This window comes from Bos indicus x Bos taurus, chromosome 2 (genome assembly GCF_003369695.1).
Source record: "Bos indicus x Bos taurus breed Angus x Brahman F1 hybrid chromosome 2, Bos_hybrid_MaternalHap_v2.0, whole genome shotgun sequence".
NCBI lineage: Eukaryota > Metazoa > Chordata > Mammalia > Artiodactyla > Bovidae > Bos > Bos indicus x Bos taurus.
Window position 1 is genome coordinate 9,580,775 of NC_040077.1, and position 17,313 is coordinate 9,598,087.

The window sequence follows — 17,313 nt, forward strand, 5'->3', positions numbered from 1 at the left end:
TTTCACACAATGCTAAGAAGGGGCTGCATGGCATTTTACAATTGCCCTCTGTGCTAAGCAATTTTTCTTCAATTATACTCCTGAAAGATGGAAGAGAAGTTTCCTCCGTAAAATGATACCAATTCTCTTCCTACTACTTTGAAAAACTGCCTCCATATATATATTTTTCCCTAAACAAATGGACTTTTCTCTAAATTTGTAAGTGGTAGCACAGGACACTGCAATGACTGTTAAGTAATATGTGCTTCTCATTGCTACCATGTTCTGTGTCCTATTTTTTTTTTTTTTAAAAAAAGCTCCTATAGCACCCCTACCATTATGATTATGGATATCTGCTTTTGTGGACACCAGGTTAAGCTTAAGCTAAAAAATGCCCAAGAAAATAAGTATTACATATACTTCAATTTTATTTTTATCATCAAGTATTATGGTACACAAAAATCCACAGTTCTTTCCAATATGGCAAGCAATTTGCCCACAGGATTTTTTAAAAAATAAGAAACACCAGTCAAAGGTAAAAAAACATCAGGCAATATGGCTTTTTTCGTTGTTTTTTTTTTTAATTAAAAAGCACATTTGAAAAGCCCTGCTGCTGCTGCTAAGTCGCTTCAGTCGTGTCCGACTCTGTGCGACCCCATAGACAGAAGCCCACCAGGCTCCCCCACCCATGGGATTCTCCAGGCAAGAACACTGGAGCAGGTTGCCATTTCCTTCTCCAATGCATGAAAGTGAAAAGTGAAAGGGAAGTCGCTCAGTCGTGTCTGACTCTTAGCGACCCCATGGACTACAGCCTACCAGGCTCCTCCATCCATGGGATTTTCCAGCCCGGAGCTTATTTAAAACTTAGATATGCCCCCAGTAATTACATCTTAAGGCATCAAGTTATCAACTGTGTTTTCAATCACATTACCACACAAAAGAAGTAAAATATATTTGGCTATAATGTATCAGCATGCATTAACATCTAAAACTTAAGTCAACAGTTTTCCAAAAAACATGTATTAATGCCACCCATTGCTTTGAATGGCTTCAGCTTCAACAGGTTCACAATCTCAAATTACCATTTCTTTAAGAAGTTTGCTCAATGGGAAGTTCTTCTTTACCAATCAGAACTTTTTTTTTTTTCTCAGAGACCAAGTCTTAAAATACCCAATTCAATCTCAGGCAGAAGTTTAACTCAGATGCAGTGTGAATAGAATTGGGTGGGGAGAAAGAAAAGGAAAGCCTGCTCACCAAACACACGGACAAGAAGTTCATTCATGACCTGGCTGAAACTGGCAGCTAATCCAGGGCGCATGAGGGAAGTAAATATTTTGAGTCATGGCCTTGAGTCACCATTTCGAGTGATGCCGGAACTCCCCAGGCTGCTTGGACTATGCCACCAACCTTGAAAGGGAAATCTAATACAGACAAACTGCAGAAATTCCAGTGCTGGAGGAAATGCTACCTCAGGCAACAGTCAAGAAAGAACAACGATTTCTGTCCACAGTTCTGTAAAACCCCTTGGAATATTAGTTCTGATCTCCCAAGTAAATTCAAAGGAAAAAGAAAATCTCATGCAATGGCAAAAGTGAGAAGAAACTGCCCCATATTATTTAAATTAAGACTCTATACTGTCACTTTCCAAAATGCATAGAGGAAAATGTTGCTAGAGAGTCCTGAAGTTAATTAGCAAGTACATCCCCTGAGACTTGAAAATTTACTATTTTGGTTGGCTTTTGACCTTGCCATTGCACTTTATCAGACTTCCATGATTGAGGACTTCAGCACAGAAGCACACTGAACAACACAAACTATCACAGCTTTAGAATTGGCCTGCTGATTATAGTAACCAACACTTTTTTTTCTCTCATTTCCTCCAAGTGTTTGAAAAGACACTGTTCAACTTTCAGGAGAATCAGAATTATTTTTAAGACAAAGTCACCTTATCACCCTGAAACTACATTTTGTTTCTTCTTTTCATGCCTAAAGAATCTCCTTGGGAACAATAAGATTATGTCACCTTTTCTGAAAAGGCCACAGGCAAGAATGCCAAAGCATTAGAAAAGCAAACCAACGAAGCCCTATTTGGAAGTTATCTGTGTATTTAGTCATTTAGTTTCCATTACTTGACAAACAATGATATGATGTGGGTCCTCAGAGAGTTTACATTTTGCCCTTAAAAAGTGGCTATTAAAACAATATAACGGACAGCATGGTGACTTTATTACAGTTAATAGTAACATACTGCATACTTGAAAGTTGCTAAAAGGGTAAATCTCAAAAGTTCTCACTACAAGAAAAAAATATTTTGTAACTGTATATGATAAATTAATTAGACTTATTACGGTCAACATTTTGCAATATACACAAAATCAAATCATTATATTGTACACCTGAAACTAATATGTCAATTATACCTCAATTAAAAACAATAATGCCACTTCATATTCACCATTTAATGAGACAATTTGGAATCCTCCTTAAGTAGCTTTTTACCTCAGACATCACTTTTGTTCAATCATGTTTCCTGTAACAAATCTGCCTGAAAGAAAAATCTCCCAATATGGCTTGCTTATTTATGTGAAAATTAACAGGGCAGAGAAAGAAATCTCTTTGATCATTCAGTTAAATAAATAAATCATGGGCAATTCCTACATCTAAATGCATGGAGTATAACAGTTAAATGAGACAGATAAGATCCCTGCTTTCAAGGGAGAGAAATAATAACCAATTACGTAAGATATTTTCAGACAGTTACAAATACTATAAAAGAAATATGAAAGAAAATGAAGTAATCAGACAGCTGCTGACTGACTATGTAAGTAAGATAATACTATTGGGAAATAATGTATTTTATTGATTCAGAGTTGCAAATATTCAGATATCAACATCTTTGAAATATGAATATGTATTACAGTCAATGGTGACATAATTATAATTAGCAGCACTTTTTAGTAGTACCTCATGAGCACATTTTAATATCAATGGGGGTGCAAATGGGCAGTGACTGATAATGAACATGACGTTTCTTTATAAAGGGTGATAGAAATGCTCTGGAATTCAATTTTAATAATATCTGCAAAATGCTATAAATATGTAAAATTATATCTCAATATTGTTCCTAAAAAATGACAAACTTGTCAGGCAGAAAAGTAGCTGCCACACAGTAGAAATGTATATATGTAATAAAGACTTTTCAAAATCAACAAAAAAACAGATGTATCAGTAGGGAAACAGACCAAGAATACAAATAGACAATACAAAAAAAAAAACACAGAAAGAGCTAATAAACATATTAGCTTAACCTAATATGACTTAACCTCGCTAGAAATCAGAAATGCAAATTGTTGTTGTCAGTCGCCAAGTCATGTCCAACTCTTTGCCACCCCATGGACTGCAGCAGGTCAGGCTTCCCTGTCCCTCACCATCTCCCGGAGGTTGCCCAAGTTTATGTCCATTGAATCAGTGATGCCATCCAGCCATCTCAATCTCTGTTACCCTCTTCTCCTCAGGCTTTCAATCTTAACCAGCATCAGAGTCACTTCCAATGAGTCAGCTGTTCACATCAGTGGCCAAAGTACTGGAGCTTCAGCATCATTCCTTCCAAAGAGTATTCAGGGTTGATTTCCTTTATGATTGACTGGTCTGATCTCCTTGCTTTTCAAGGGACTCTCAAGAGTCTTCTTCAGCACCACAATTTGAAAGCATCAATTCTTCAGCACTCTGCCTTATTTATTGTCCAGCTCTCACATCCGTACATGACTACTGGAAAGATCATAGCCTTGACTATGCGGACCTTTGTCAGCGAAGTGATGCCTTTGCTTTTTTAACATGCTGTCTAGGTTTGTCATAGCTTTCCTGCCAAGAAGCAACTGTCTTCTAATTTCATGGCTGCAGTCACCATCCACAGTGATTTTAGAGCCCAAGAAGAGGAAATCTGTCACTGTTTCCACCTTTTCCCCTTCTATTTGCCATGAAGTGATGGGACCAGATGCCATGATCTTAGTTTTTTTAACATTGAGTTTTAAGTGGGCTTTTTCACTCTCCTCCTTCACCCTCATTCCCTGGTGGCTCAGAGGGTAAAGTGTCTGCCTGCAATGCAGGAAACCCGGGGTTCAATTCCTGGATCGGGAAGATCCCCTGGAGAAGAAAATAGCAACCCACTCCAGCATTCTTGCCTGGAAAATCCCATGGATGGAGAAGCCTGGTAGGCTACAGCCCATGGGGTCGCAAAGAGTCAGACACAACTGAGCGACTTCACTCTTCACTCTTCTTAAGCTGGCTTTTTCACTCTCCTCCTTCACCCTCATCAAGAAATCTCTTCAATGCCTCTTTGCTTTCTGCCATACTACTTTAGAGTAGTATCATCCGCATATCTGAGGTGGTTGATATTTCTCCTGGCAATCTTGATTCCAGCTTGTAACTCATCCAGCCCGTCATTTCTCACGGTGTACTCTGTGTATAAGTTAAATAAACAGGGTGACAATAAACAGTCTTGTACTCCTTTCTCAATCCTGAACCAATCAGTTGTTCCATACAGGGTTCTAACTTTCGGTTCTTGACCTGCATACAGGTTTCTCAGGAGACAGGTAAGATGGTCTGGTATTTCCATCTTTTATTTAAGAGTTTTCCACAGTTTGCTATGATCCACAGTCAAAGGCTTTAGCACAGTCAATGAAACAGAGGTAGATGTTTTCCTGAAATCCCTTTGCTTTCTCTATGATCCAGCAAATGTTGGCAATTTGACCTCTGCTTCCTCTGCCTTTTCTAAATACAGTTTAAACATCTGGACATTCTCAGTTCACACAATGTTGAAGCCTAGCTTGGAGGGTTTGAGCAAAGCCTTACTAGCATGGGAGATGAGTGCAATTGTCTGGTGGTTTGAACATTCTTTAGTACTGCCCTTCTTGGGAACTGGGATGAAGATTGGCCTTTTCCAGTCCTGTGGCCACTGCTGGGTTTTCCAAACTTGCTGACATATTGAGTGCAACACTTTAGTAGCATCGTCTTTCAGGATTTTAAATAGCTCTGCTAGAATTCCATCACCTCCACTAGCTTTACTGGCAGCAGTGCTTCCTAAGGCCCACTTGACTTCACACTCCACAATGTCTGGCTCTGAGTTAGAGACTACACCATCGTGGTTATCCGGGTCATTAAGGATGTTTTTTGTATAGTCCTTCTGTGTATTCTTACCATCTCTTCTTGATCTCTTCTGCTTCTGTAAGGTCTTTCCCATTTCTATCCTTTATTGTGCCCATCTTTGGATGAAATATTCCTTTGATATTTCAAATTTTCTTGAAGAGATTCTAGTCTTACCCTTTCTGTTGTTTTCCTCTATTTCTTTGCATTGTTCATTGAAGAAGGCCTTCTTATCTCTCCTTGCTATCCTCTGGAACTCTGCATTTAGTTGGGTGTGTGCTGTGCTAAGTTGCTTCAGTCACGTCCAACTCTCTGTGACTCTATGGATACGTAGCCTGCCAGGCTCCTCTGTCCATGAGATTCTCCAGGCAAGAATACTAGAGTGGGTTGCAATGCCCATCTCCAGGAGATCTCCCCAACTCAGGGACTGAACCCGAGTCTCTTGAGTCTCCTTTACTGGCAGGTGAGTTCTTTACCACTGTCGCCACCTGGGAAGCTGAGTGTGCCTTTCCCTTTCTCCCTTGCTTTTCACTTCTCTTCTTTCCTCAGCTATTTGTAAAGTGTCCTCAGACAACCACTTTGCCTTCCTGCATTTTTCTTTAGGATGGTTTTGTTTGCTGCCATCTCACTAGAAAAGTGAGAAAAGCCTTACCCTCAACTAGAAGCTGCTGCTGCTGCTGCTGCTAAGTCACTTTAGTCCTGTCGGACTCTGTGCGACCCCATAGACAGCAGCCCACCAGGCTCCTCTGTCCATGGGATTCTCCAGGCAAGAACACTGGAGTGGGTTGCCATTTCCTCCTCCAATGCATGAAAGTGAAAAGTCAAAGTGAAGTCACTCAGTCGTGTCCGACTCTTAGCGACCCCATGGACTGCAGCCCACCAGGCTCCTCCGTCCATGGGATTTTCCAGGCAAGAGTACTGGAGTGGGGTGCCATTGCCTTCTCCACACTAGAAACTAACCTCACTTAACCTCTTTTCATGAGAAAAGACTTAACCTCCCTAGAAACAAGAAATGCAAATTAAAACAATTTGATTCATCTGCCAGACTAAGAAAGATTACATCAAGTTTGGTTTAGAGGGTTTTCCTACTTCACAAATATGTATCAAGTATGTGTTAAAGGGAGTTTCCCTCCTGGCTCCCTGGTAAAGAATCCGTCTGCCAAGCAGGAAACACGGATTCAATCCCTGGTTCAGGAAAGTCCTCCTGCAGAAGGAAATGGCAACACACTCCACTTTTCTCACCTGGGAAATCCCATGGACAGAGGAGCCTGGCAGGCTAGAGTCCATGGGGTTACAAAAGAGGTGGACACGATTTAGCAACTAAATTACAACGTGTTAAAAACACACATCCCTCTGATTTCCAAATTTCATTTAACCCTAAATAATAATTTAAAAGAACAAAAACATAATAAACAAGGTACATACACAAACATGTTATACACACACAACCAAACATATCCTATAACTACTGATTTCCTCGGTGGTGGGATTTGGGAGATTTTTCTTTTCTTTTTGCCCTTTGGAGTTTTCTCATTTTTTTTAATCAATGAATATGTATTGTTTGTATGTTTCAAAAAGTGAAAAAAAAGTAGTGTGGGTATATATTCAAAAACCTTCACATATAAAAGCTCTGTTAGGAGCTTATATATCCCCTTTTAATTAACCTAAGGTTTACATTTTTGTCTTCCATACATAAGAGTTTTAGCTCATGAAATTCAAGAACATTTAGGTTGAACAAGCTCTCCTAGCAATGTTTATAAGCGTTATTCTTCGTATAGTCAGTAAACATTATATTTCCTAGTACTCAAACTACTGGACTAGAATGTTGTGAAAAATAATTCATTTAAAAAAAACCAAAATTCCAGATATTACTGATGACCAAAATGGAGGTTAATAAACTTCTCTGACTAAGAAAACACAGTTTCTTAATATAAGAAACTCTGGAAGACAATATGCAATGGTTATACTTTAGTATTAGTAAAAGAATTATTTGCTTTATAAACTTTAAAGTGTCTTTAAATATCTCTAAAAGCGTAACTGTACTGACTTTAAAATGAAAAGAGATAAAGATCTTTAAATCCAGTGTTTGGGGCCACAGACTACTGAAAAACTAATCACTTGCGAATGTAAAAATAAATCATAGTCTATGAACATGAGCAAGTATTACTAATTTACACAGAGCTATCCAAGAATATCTTTTATATATATTAGATACAGCTGTTTTTCAAAAGCAAACAAGAAGTGTCAGAAAAGTAGAGCCAGAAGAAAATATGATAAAGCTCATTTCACCCGGGATTGGTATTTATTTACTGACTGATTTATTACCATCACGGGGAACAGAGAATCAAAATCTCCCTCTCCTTCCATGAGCAATTCTGATGCTTCTGATGGAGCCAGCACAAAGAATACAGGCCCTTTGAAAACACCCAGTGCTCTATCAATGCTGGTTTGTTTCCTCCTAGAGATGAGAAGGGAATGATCCTGAAAGCGTCTAACATTTTAAAACAAAAACTCTTTACCAAAGATTAAAAAAAAAACAAAAGTCACCGTTAAGTCTTAAAATAATGGGGACGAGTCAGGTCCAAACAGGCTGGGAAGAGGATGGTCTTTAAAGGACTACACGTGCTCAGCTTCAGTAAAAATTTAAAGTGTTAAAACACCAACTAACTGCATGAGTAGTAGTCAACTAGTAATAAAAGAACTGGATTCATTGATTTCTAGGTTGTCTGCCAGTTCTTCAATTGTGTAATTCTCTACTGGGGAACAATAGAGTACATTAGGAGAAACAGTTTCATTAAAAAACAACATATGTGAATAAACACAGACACGCTAAACCAAAAGTAAAAAAACACACATATGTAATTCTTTAGTATAAACTTATTTTGTAGTAACAAGGGAAGGGAGACTATTTTCTCTGTGTTTTTTAACTTTCTAATTTGCAGGACTATTGCACCTGGACAGGTATCTTGACACCATTCCGAGACAGAAAATCCACCAGGAGGACAAAGGCAAACTTAGGTGGCTTTTGAGTCAGCCTGATTGTTTTAATTGCACTGAGTTGGCAACTGTATGACGCAGAAGCCAGAGAGCAGCTCAGTTTTCTACTTTCTATTAAATACAAAGCACAGTAATTTTCAGAAAATACTCCACAGCATTTTTCTTGACTGGAAAATTGGCATAGCCAGGGTTTGCCCACAGTCTACACAGCCAAGCCCTTCTGGGAACAGGTGGTAAGTGTTCCAGCAAGTCACTTGGATGGAGGGCAATGACCTAATGACCTTCTCTAGGACAGACATTGTTGGTGAAAGGTGCCACCAATTCCCTGAATGTGGGACATAAATGTAGGTGCTTCTCCTTTTATAAGAGAGATGTATTTAACAAATCACGCAGGCAAGTCCACATTCCTAAACAAAGAGACTGCAACGGTGCCAGGTGCTACATGTTTTCCTGTCAGTGCTCATCATCTGTTTAACTTCTGAGAAAAGATTTACTATTAAGAAAACTGGGCAGTGGTCAATCTGTCAGTAACATCTGCTTCCTGAAAAACGAAAGCGTGTTGCAAGAAGATTTTCCTAAATGTTATCATAAGAGGTTACAACACAGACCAAGGATATCCACAGTTATCTTAATTTTATCCCTTTTCCATAATCATTCACTTCCCCACAGCTGCAGTATGAGCATGATGTCAACTATCCTTTCTTCATTTGTATCCTTCTTCATCATTTATGAAGAAGAAGGGTATCCTTCTTCATCATTTATGAAGAAGAAGGATGAAGACATTCTTCACAGACATTATCTCATTTGATCCACATACAAGTTTGAGGCGTAGGTCTTATGCTTATTTGACAAATGGGAAAATTTAAGGCTGGCAAACTTGAATCACTTGCCCGAGGTCACATCTAGTAAGTGTCAGGACATGGATTTGAGCCTTCGCCTTCTAGTTTGCACTCCCCATAACAACAGAGCCAAAGCAAAAACAAGGAGAGAGAAAACAAGGCCGACTTATACAATCATGGTTGTGCCCTTAAAGTAGCTTATAGTATGGGTGTGCATGCGTGCTCAGATGCTTCAGTCGTGTCCAACTCATTGCAACCCACCAGGCTCCTATGGACTGTAGCCCACCAGGCTCCTCAGCCCGTGTTGCCATGTCTGGATCTTCCCGACTCAGAGATCAAATCTATGTCTCCTGCATTCCAGGCAGATTGCTTACCGCTTAGCCACCAGGGAAGCCTCTAACCAATATCAAACAAAATATTTAAAAGGGCTCTGTGACAACAGAATAATCCCCACTACCCCCACTTCGCCACCGAAGACGTTCAAATCCTTATCCCTGGAAACTTCACACCACGTGAAATGTCATACCTGGATATAGGACATTACATAAAGGAACCTAGCAGGTGTGATTCAGTTAAGGGCCTTGCAATGGACAGTTACTCAGGATTATCTCAGTAGGCCTGAGGTAGTCACAGCAGGGCGGAGAAGGCAATGGCACCCCACTCCTGTGCTCTTGCCTGGAAAATCCCATGGGTGGAGGAGCCTGGTAGGCTGCAGTCCACGGGGTCTCTAGGAGTCAGGCACGACTAAGCAACTTCACTTTCACTTTTCACTTTCATGCATTGGAGAAGGAAATGGCAACCTACTCCAGTATTCTTGCCTGGAGAATCCCAGGGACAGAGGAGCCTAGTAGGCTGCCGTCTGTAGGGTCGCACAGAGTCGGACACGACTGAAGCAACTTAGCAGCAGCAGCAGGAGCAGCAGTCACAGCAGGGAGGCCGGAGAGTCAGTATCAGTGATGTGGCCTGACAAAGACTCAACCAGTCAATCCTGGCTTTTAAAACAGAGGAAGAGGCTACAAGCCAGGGAAGATGAGTGGCCTCTTCAAGTTAGAAAAGGCCTGAAAATGGCTTCTTCCTTGGAGCCCCCAAGAGCAATGCAGCACTGCAGACCTTGATTTGGGCCCCATGAGACATCTGACCTTCAAAACTGAAGATAATAAATTTGTGTTGTTTTTAAGCCTCCAAATGTATTTATAGTAACTTGTGATAAAAAGAATAAGAAATTAATCAGGCATGAAGACAAAACTGAGATAACAGACTAACCCTATCTTGCTACATAATATTCTTGATAATGTTTTGCATACCAACATAACACAATTTTAGAATACTTTTACTTCTTAAAATACACAGATCATCAGTCCTTACACTAAAGTAGACTTGCTTAAGTTCTACTTTTCCACATCTGTGTGCTGTGTGCTGTCGTGTCCGACTCCTTTGCGACCTCATGGACTATATAGCCCACCAGGCTCCTCTGTCCATGGGATTCTCCAGGCAAGAATACAAGTGGGTTGCCATCTACATTCAGATAAATTATGTTTTCTACATAACAATCATTTTGTTTTTTTAGAAGTAGGGGAATAAGAGATAACAAACTACTGTGTATAAATAAAGAAGCTCCAAGGGTATATTGTAGAGCACAGAAAATAGAGGCACTATTTTATAATAACTATAAATGGAGTATAATCTTTAAAAATTGTGAATCACCATGTTGTATACCTGAAATGTATAAAATATTGTAAATCAATTATATCTCAAAAAATTTTTTTAAAAATCATGTTAGAAAACAAACAAATCATACCCCAAAATGACCTTTTAAATTTCAGTAATTCAACCCATGTCTCAAAGTTCAGATTATTCTATCAATTTAGGGAAAAATCAGTTTCCAACCATTATGCAAACCTTGGTTAAAACCTACCAATTTTGCTGAGTCACTAGATGAAGGGGTTTAAAAACCTAAGTGGGTAACTACCATTTCAAAGTAGCTGAAATCACTGAACAGGTATGTAAAATAAGACACGAGGTTTTCCTTTTTACATACTAGTTGTGGTTTTATTTACATATTACATCAAGGAAATCAGCAGGAAAAAGAAAAATAAAGACGACAAATCACACAAAAGGACACAACTAGAAACATAATAAAGTTTATGTTTAGAAGTTAACAAAAGAAAACAAGGAAGACAAGCCAAAGTCAAAAGCTTAAAAAAAAATTAAGAGAGCATGTTTAGGAACTAAGTTTAACAAATCCATGAAATAAGGAAGTTTAGACTAAGGTTTTCTTTTGTTCCTGCAGGATCAGTAATGCACAAATATCATTCAAAAATCAAAGCAGTAAATAAGCGTACCATCTCAGACTGAATTTTCTACTAAATTAAACTTTTCATCACAGAACCCTACATTTTCCTTGTTTAAAAGACATGTCTACAGTATTTTGGAGCTATCCATATAATATTCATTATTTCATGTAACCTGTATAATTCTACCAAAAATAATGACTAAGAAAATTAATAGACTAGGTACTGAAAATGTTACTTTCTCTGTAAAGTTCACATCAAATCTACTTAGCATGGCAAAGAACCAAGGGCTCTACCCACTGGGTTTTAGATCCTTTTATTTTTCATACAATGCTCTATGTGTGTTAGGCTCGATGGTGAATTTATTTGGTTAGACTGCTGGCTTGAATTATCTTTTTAAAGTTCATTTAGATCCTCCCTCCATTTACTTCCAGCTTAATTTCTCAACATGCCCTCAGACACTCTCACCTTATGCATACAAATCTTATAGAAAAATGTACACATGCAGGTCACATAGAATTATTTGATTTTCCTTCAAAAACACTTTTACTAATCTATGCATATTTTGTTTCCTCTGCCCTGGAACTCTCTCTTGCCTCTGGTGAATTCTACCTTATCTTTTATTAGCTACCTAAAATACCAGCAACTGATCTGGGAAGCCCTTTCTCTGCAGAGTTAAGACTTTCTGGGTCTGCCTCCTTTATTTCAGTATAAATCTACTTGTGTCTACTGCTCAGACATAAAGTGACATAAATTTAGACTAGTCTTCCAACCATAATTTTTAAAATCTTTCTTCCTCTTCCACTACCAAAAATCATGCCCTGGGATAAGAAAAAAAGAAAAACACTACAAGTATTCATCTTTCCTCTTTAAGAGCTAAGAAACTAAGTGTTACACTATTCTAATACCAAACTCCAGATTTTCTTTCTTAGCTACTGCTACATGTCTTAATGCATGTGACAGGTCACACTAAAATGGCCTACAAAGTTATACACTGTTTAATATCTAGGTATATCTTTGGTAAAGAGAAAATAAAATTGGTTCATGAATTACTGATCAGCAATAAACACACAATGAACCTGCGCAAACTCCAGAGATAGTGGAGGACAGGGAAGCCTGGCGTGCTACAGCCAATGGGGTTGCAAAGAGCTGGACATGACTTAGCAACTGGACAACAACCACAGATACACACTGGATGTTTTCTTACTATGACCTTGTTTTCCAACCCAAAAGAGAAAAAGGTACTCTCTTACTGCTATTCTTTTTCTTCGTTTGAAAACTGTAAGTTTTAGTTCTCTAAACAAGCTCATAGTCTATCATTTCTTAGCTGTGCCAGGTAAGACAGACTTTCTGACACAGGCATAGGCATACTTCTTAGAGTCAGTCAGATACTACCATAAAAGCTTTGAATCTCTAGCAAGTGATGCCAAAAGCCAGAGATGGGTAAGAAATTATTCTCACGGTGTTGTCCTATAGCCAGTACCACCAAGTCCAACAGCAGTAAGACCCTGCACTACTAGTTCCTCTGTTAGCTTCTCTTACCCATTATTCAGAAAACTATCGAGTTACCGATATTCTGCCAATAAATTCCTATTCAGCAAAATTTAGCCAAAGGCAGTTTTTATTGCTTTACATGAAGAACCCAACACCTGCAGGCAATAAATACACACACACAGCCTACCATATGCCAAGCACGTCTCTATTCACTAGCACGCGATGGTGAGCACAAACAAATTTGTCTGGAGAATTTACAGTCTAGTCTGGAAAACAAACACAATGTAAGACAACCAGAAAGAAAAGAAAAGAAGTGTAAATTTTAGCTAAATAAAGAAAAAGAGCTGTACCTACTGCATTGACAGCCTGCATAGCAGAAGCTGATCTTAAAGGAAGACAAAGGGAATGGGAAAGGACATTGAAAATACCTATTTAACACCAAGTATTTGTAGTATCTCCAAAAAGCACCTTACTGTAAAAAAACTTTATTGTGATTCTGGAACTAGCTGATATTTGTTCTTATTACAAGAAGGGATAAGTCACTGTTCTGTTTTTAAAGAGACAGCCCAAGAAATAAATGAGCCTAAAAAGTAAGTACTTCATACAGTTACAAACATCAAATGTTGATACAACTATCAGGAGGGATTCTCAGGACTCAATTGAATGGTCAGACTCACAAAACCACCAGAGGCCACACTCAGCACCAGTCTATTTCAAGGCTTTAGAACAGAACTGGACATACCTCCCTAAGAGAGTCCTCACATGAACTTTCCTCTGCAGCAGTACACACAGCTGTTCAGAGCATGTCTCTTTGCCTCACCAGGACACAGCTCAGACATGAACGAGATCTGGCGGATAAAACAGCTACCAGTGTGTCAGGTCTCATGCCCCATGGGAATGGTTATCTCCTATAAAAACCCCACAGCCAGCACTTTCAGAGTTCCCACAAAGGACATGCCAGTTATGAGAGTCAATGCACTCAGGGAACGCTAACACTATGGCTTCCCCATCAGGTACTAATAGTCTATAGTTTCTCCTAAACTAAATTCAATTTACCAACCAGGGGCCATTCTTAACAAAGCAACGATATCTATTTACTTAGCCACTCAGGACCCAATAAAATAGAACAAGAAACTTAACAGGAACTCGGGTTGGCATGCAGAGTAGGAAAGGGTTTTAATAACCATTTTCCAAAAGCTGACTACTGATAATTTTACTTAGTTTTAATATCCCTACATGTATTATTCAGTTAGGTTGCATTATGCTAAAGTAACAAGCATCCCGAATGTCTATTAGTCAAAAATAACAAAAAATTATTCTATATACATACATTGTGGGTCAAAGAGCCTAAGCTTCACATCATCCTCACTCAGGAAACTACGCTGAGGGAGCCTCTATCATTTAAACTATCACCACTCACTGCGGCATCTGGCAAGAGGAGGAGCAGAACAACGTCCCGACTCCTAAACCCTTCCACCTACACTGCTGCGCATGTTTCATTGGCTGCAAAAGTCACAGGGGCTTACCTAATTCAGGGGCATTCCTAGAAGTTTTAGAAATATAATACTAATCACTAGTCGTAATATTTACTATACATCATCTAAGAGCTAATGTAAATAAAACAATTTTATAAATTCAACATCACAGTAATTTTATAAATTCAACCATTCAACATGACAGTAATCCAAGTCTATGCCCCAATCACTGATGTTGAAGAAGCTGAAGTTGACCAGTTCTATGAAGGTCCTACAAGACTTTCTAGAACTAAATACCAAAGGGAAAAAAAAAACAGATGTCCTTTTCATCACAGGGGATTAAAGTACAAAAGTAGAAGTCAAGAGATACCTGGAGTAACAGGCAAGTTTGGCCTCCAAGGACAAAATGAAGCAGCCTTGAACAGAGTTTTGTCAAGGGAACACACTGGTCATAGCAAACACCCTTTCCCAATAACACAAGAGATGACTCTACACATGGACATCACCAGATGGTCAATACAGAAACCAGATTGATTATATTCTTTGCAGCTAGAGATGAAGAAGCTCTATACAGTCTGCAAAAAAAAGACTGGGAGCTGACTGTGGCTCAGATCATGAGCTCCTTATTGCAAAATTCAGGCTTAAACTGAAGGAAGTAGGGGAAACCACTAGGCCATTCAGGCATGACCTAAATCAAAAATCCCTTAAGATTATACAGTAGAGGTGACAAATAGATTCAAGGGATTAGACCTGGTAGACAGAGTGCCTAAAGAACTATAGACAGAGGTTCCTAACACTGTACAAGAGGTAGTGACCAAAACATCCCAAAGAAAAAGAAATGCAAGAAGGCAAAATGGTTCCAAATTGGGAAAGGACTACAACAAGGCTATATACTGTCACCTTGCTTATCTAATTCTTATGCAGAGTACATAATGCAAAATGCCGGGCTGGATGAAGCACAAGCTGGAAGCCAGACAGCTGGGAAAAATATCAACAACCTCAGATATGCAGATGATACCGCTCTAATGGCAGAAAGTGAAGAGAAACTAAAGAGGGTGAAAGAGGAGAGCGAAAAGCTGGCTTAAAACTCAACATTCAAAAAATTAAGATAATGGCATCCAGTCCCATCACTTCATGACATATAGAAAGGGAAAAAGTGGAAGCAGTGGCTGACTATTTTCCTGGGTTCCAAAATCACTGCAGATGGTGACTACAGCTATGAAATTAAAAGACGCTTACTCCTTGAAAGGAAAGCTATGATAAACATAGACAGCATATTAAACAGCAGAGACTGTTTGCTGACAAAGGTCTATATAGAAATCCAGGCCGCCCCCAACTACAGCCGTGTCCCAGAATCTGCACACTGCTCTCATTTTCGGGAGCTTCATCTCCCTGATTGGTGCTGCCCTCTACCTCATCTACTTCCAGACCCTAATGCGACTGTAGGAGTAACAGAAGCAACAAACCATAAATCAAGCTGGCACTGTTCAAGAAGACATGCAGCCACCATGGCTGAAAGTGTGGTTGGATCCATTTGGTAGGAAATGAGAAGACTATCACCACCTTTAATTATGAAAGAGAAAGAGACTTCATGCTTTCAGTTCTACAGCAAGTATAATCAATCACCTGGCTAGAGAATGATGGCTGGAGAGGAAAACTCGAGAAAGCCATAAAGAAGAGTACTGTGCACAAGGATTAAATTCCCTACTTAAGTTCAAAAGAATCCTGGAATAAATCACACCATTAGGAAAGTTTTCATGATTTGGCTTCCTTTCTAAACATGAAGCTCTCTCACCCAGCTGGGATTGGAGGCAATCTATTTATCATTCAATCTGTACCTCTTACCCACCTGGGTTGTGATATGAATATAAGCAACCGATAGACTGGGGAAGATCCTAGTCTGTTTTGCAGTCTTCCAAATGGGAAGTTTCAGGGGGAAACCACCATAATGAGCACCCTCATAGGGCTCTTTGAAAATGTTAAAGTTGATAAAACTCTTTGAGGACAAGGTACATTGTACTCTTTAAAAATAAATAGTTCAACTCAACTATCTCATTAGGAAGGTGGCTCTATGTTGAAGAATAAACTTGAAGCAAAACTAAATGGATGGGCATGCCTATCAGAAATCACTGTTGAATTAATGAAGTGAAAGTGTGTATATTAGAATGATTTCTTTTCACATCAAAAAAAAAAAAAAAAAAGGTCTATATAGTCAAAGCTATGGTTTTTCCAGCAGTTATGTGTAGGTATGAGAGCTGGACCATAAAGAAGGCTAAGCACCATAGAACTGATGCTTTCTAACTGTGCTTTGGAGGAGAAGACTCTTGAGAGTACCTTGGACTGCAAGGAAATCAAGTCAGTCCATCCTAAAGGAAATCGACACTGAATATTCACTGGAAGGACTAAAGCTAAAGCTGAAGTTTCAATTATTTGGCCACCTGATGCTACGAGCCAGTGCAGTAATAACAGGAGAAGTAGTAACAATACGGTCTTTCAGTGGGAAAGACCCTGATGCTGGGAAAGATTGAATGCAAAAGGAGAAGGAGGTGGCAGAAGAGATGATTAGATACTGCCACCAACTCAATGGACATGAATTTGAGCAAACTCCAGGAGACAATGGAGGACAGGGAAGCCTGGCATACTATAGTCCATGGGGTCACAAAGAGTTGGACACAACTTAGTGACTGAACAACAATAAATTTTATTTCCCAAATATTCAAAAAAATGAGGATGGAGCCCTTTAAAGCACTGAAGTCTCCTCTGGACTCAGAAACACAATAAAGCAGAGAAAATAAATTAAATAACTGAAACATTTCATGATCACCCCTGGAATATAGTACAGCTGTGGAAAGGTAGGCAATCTTTCCAAAGTAACATTGGGAACCCCTGGAAAAGGGAATGGCAACCCACTCCAATAATCTTGCCTGGGGAATCCCATGAACAGAGGAGCCTGGCTGGCTTCAGTACATGGGGTCACAAAGAGTCAGACGTGACTGAGCAACTAGAAAACAACAACACTGGAAAAAATGGCAGAGCCTGGATTTGAACGCAGGTCTGTGTGACTCCATGGTCTATTTCCTTTTCATGACACGACGA

The 17,313-nt window shown here is 39.2% G+C and overlaps 1 protein-coding gene and 1 pseudogene across 3 annotated transcripts in view; one reads left to right on the top strand and one right to left on the bottom strand.

Moving 5' to 3' along the window:
• Positions 1-17,313, bottom strand: part of ITGAV (integrin subunit alpha V) — a 108,964-nt gene that overhangs the window by 73,769 nt on the left and 17,882 nt on the right. The window lies entirely within an intron of this gene.
• LOC113900519 lies at positions 8,801-16,418 on the top strand (annotated as a pseudogene).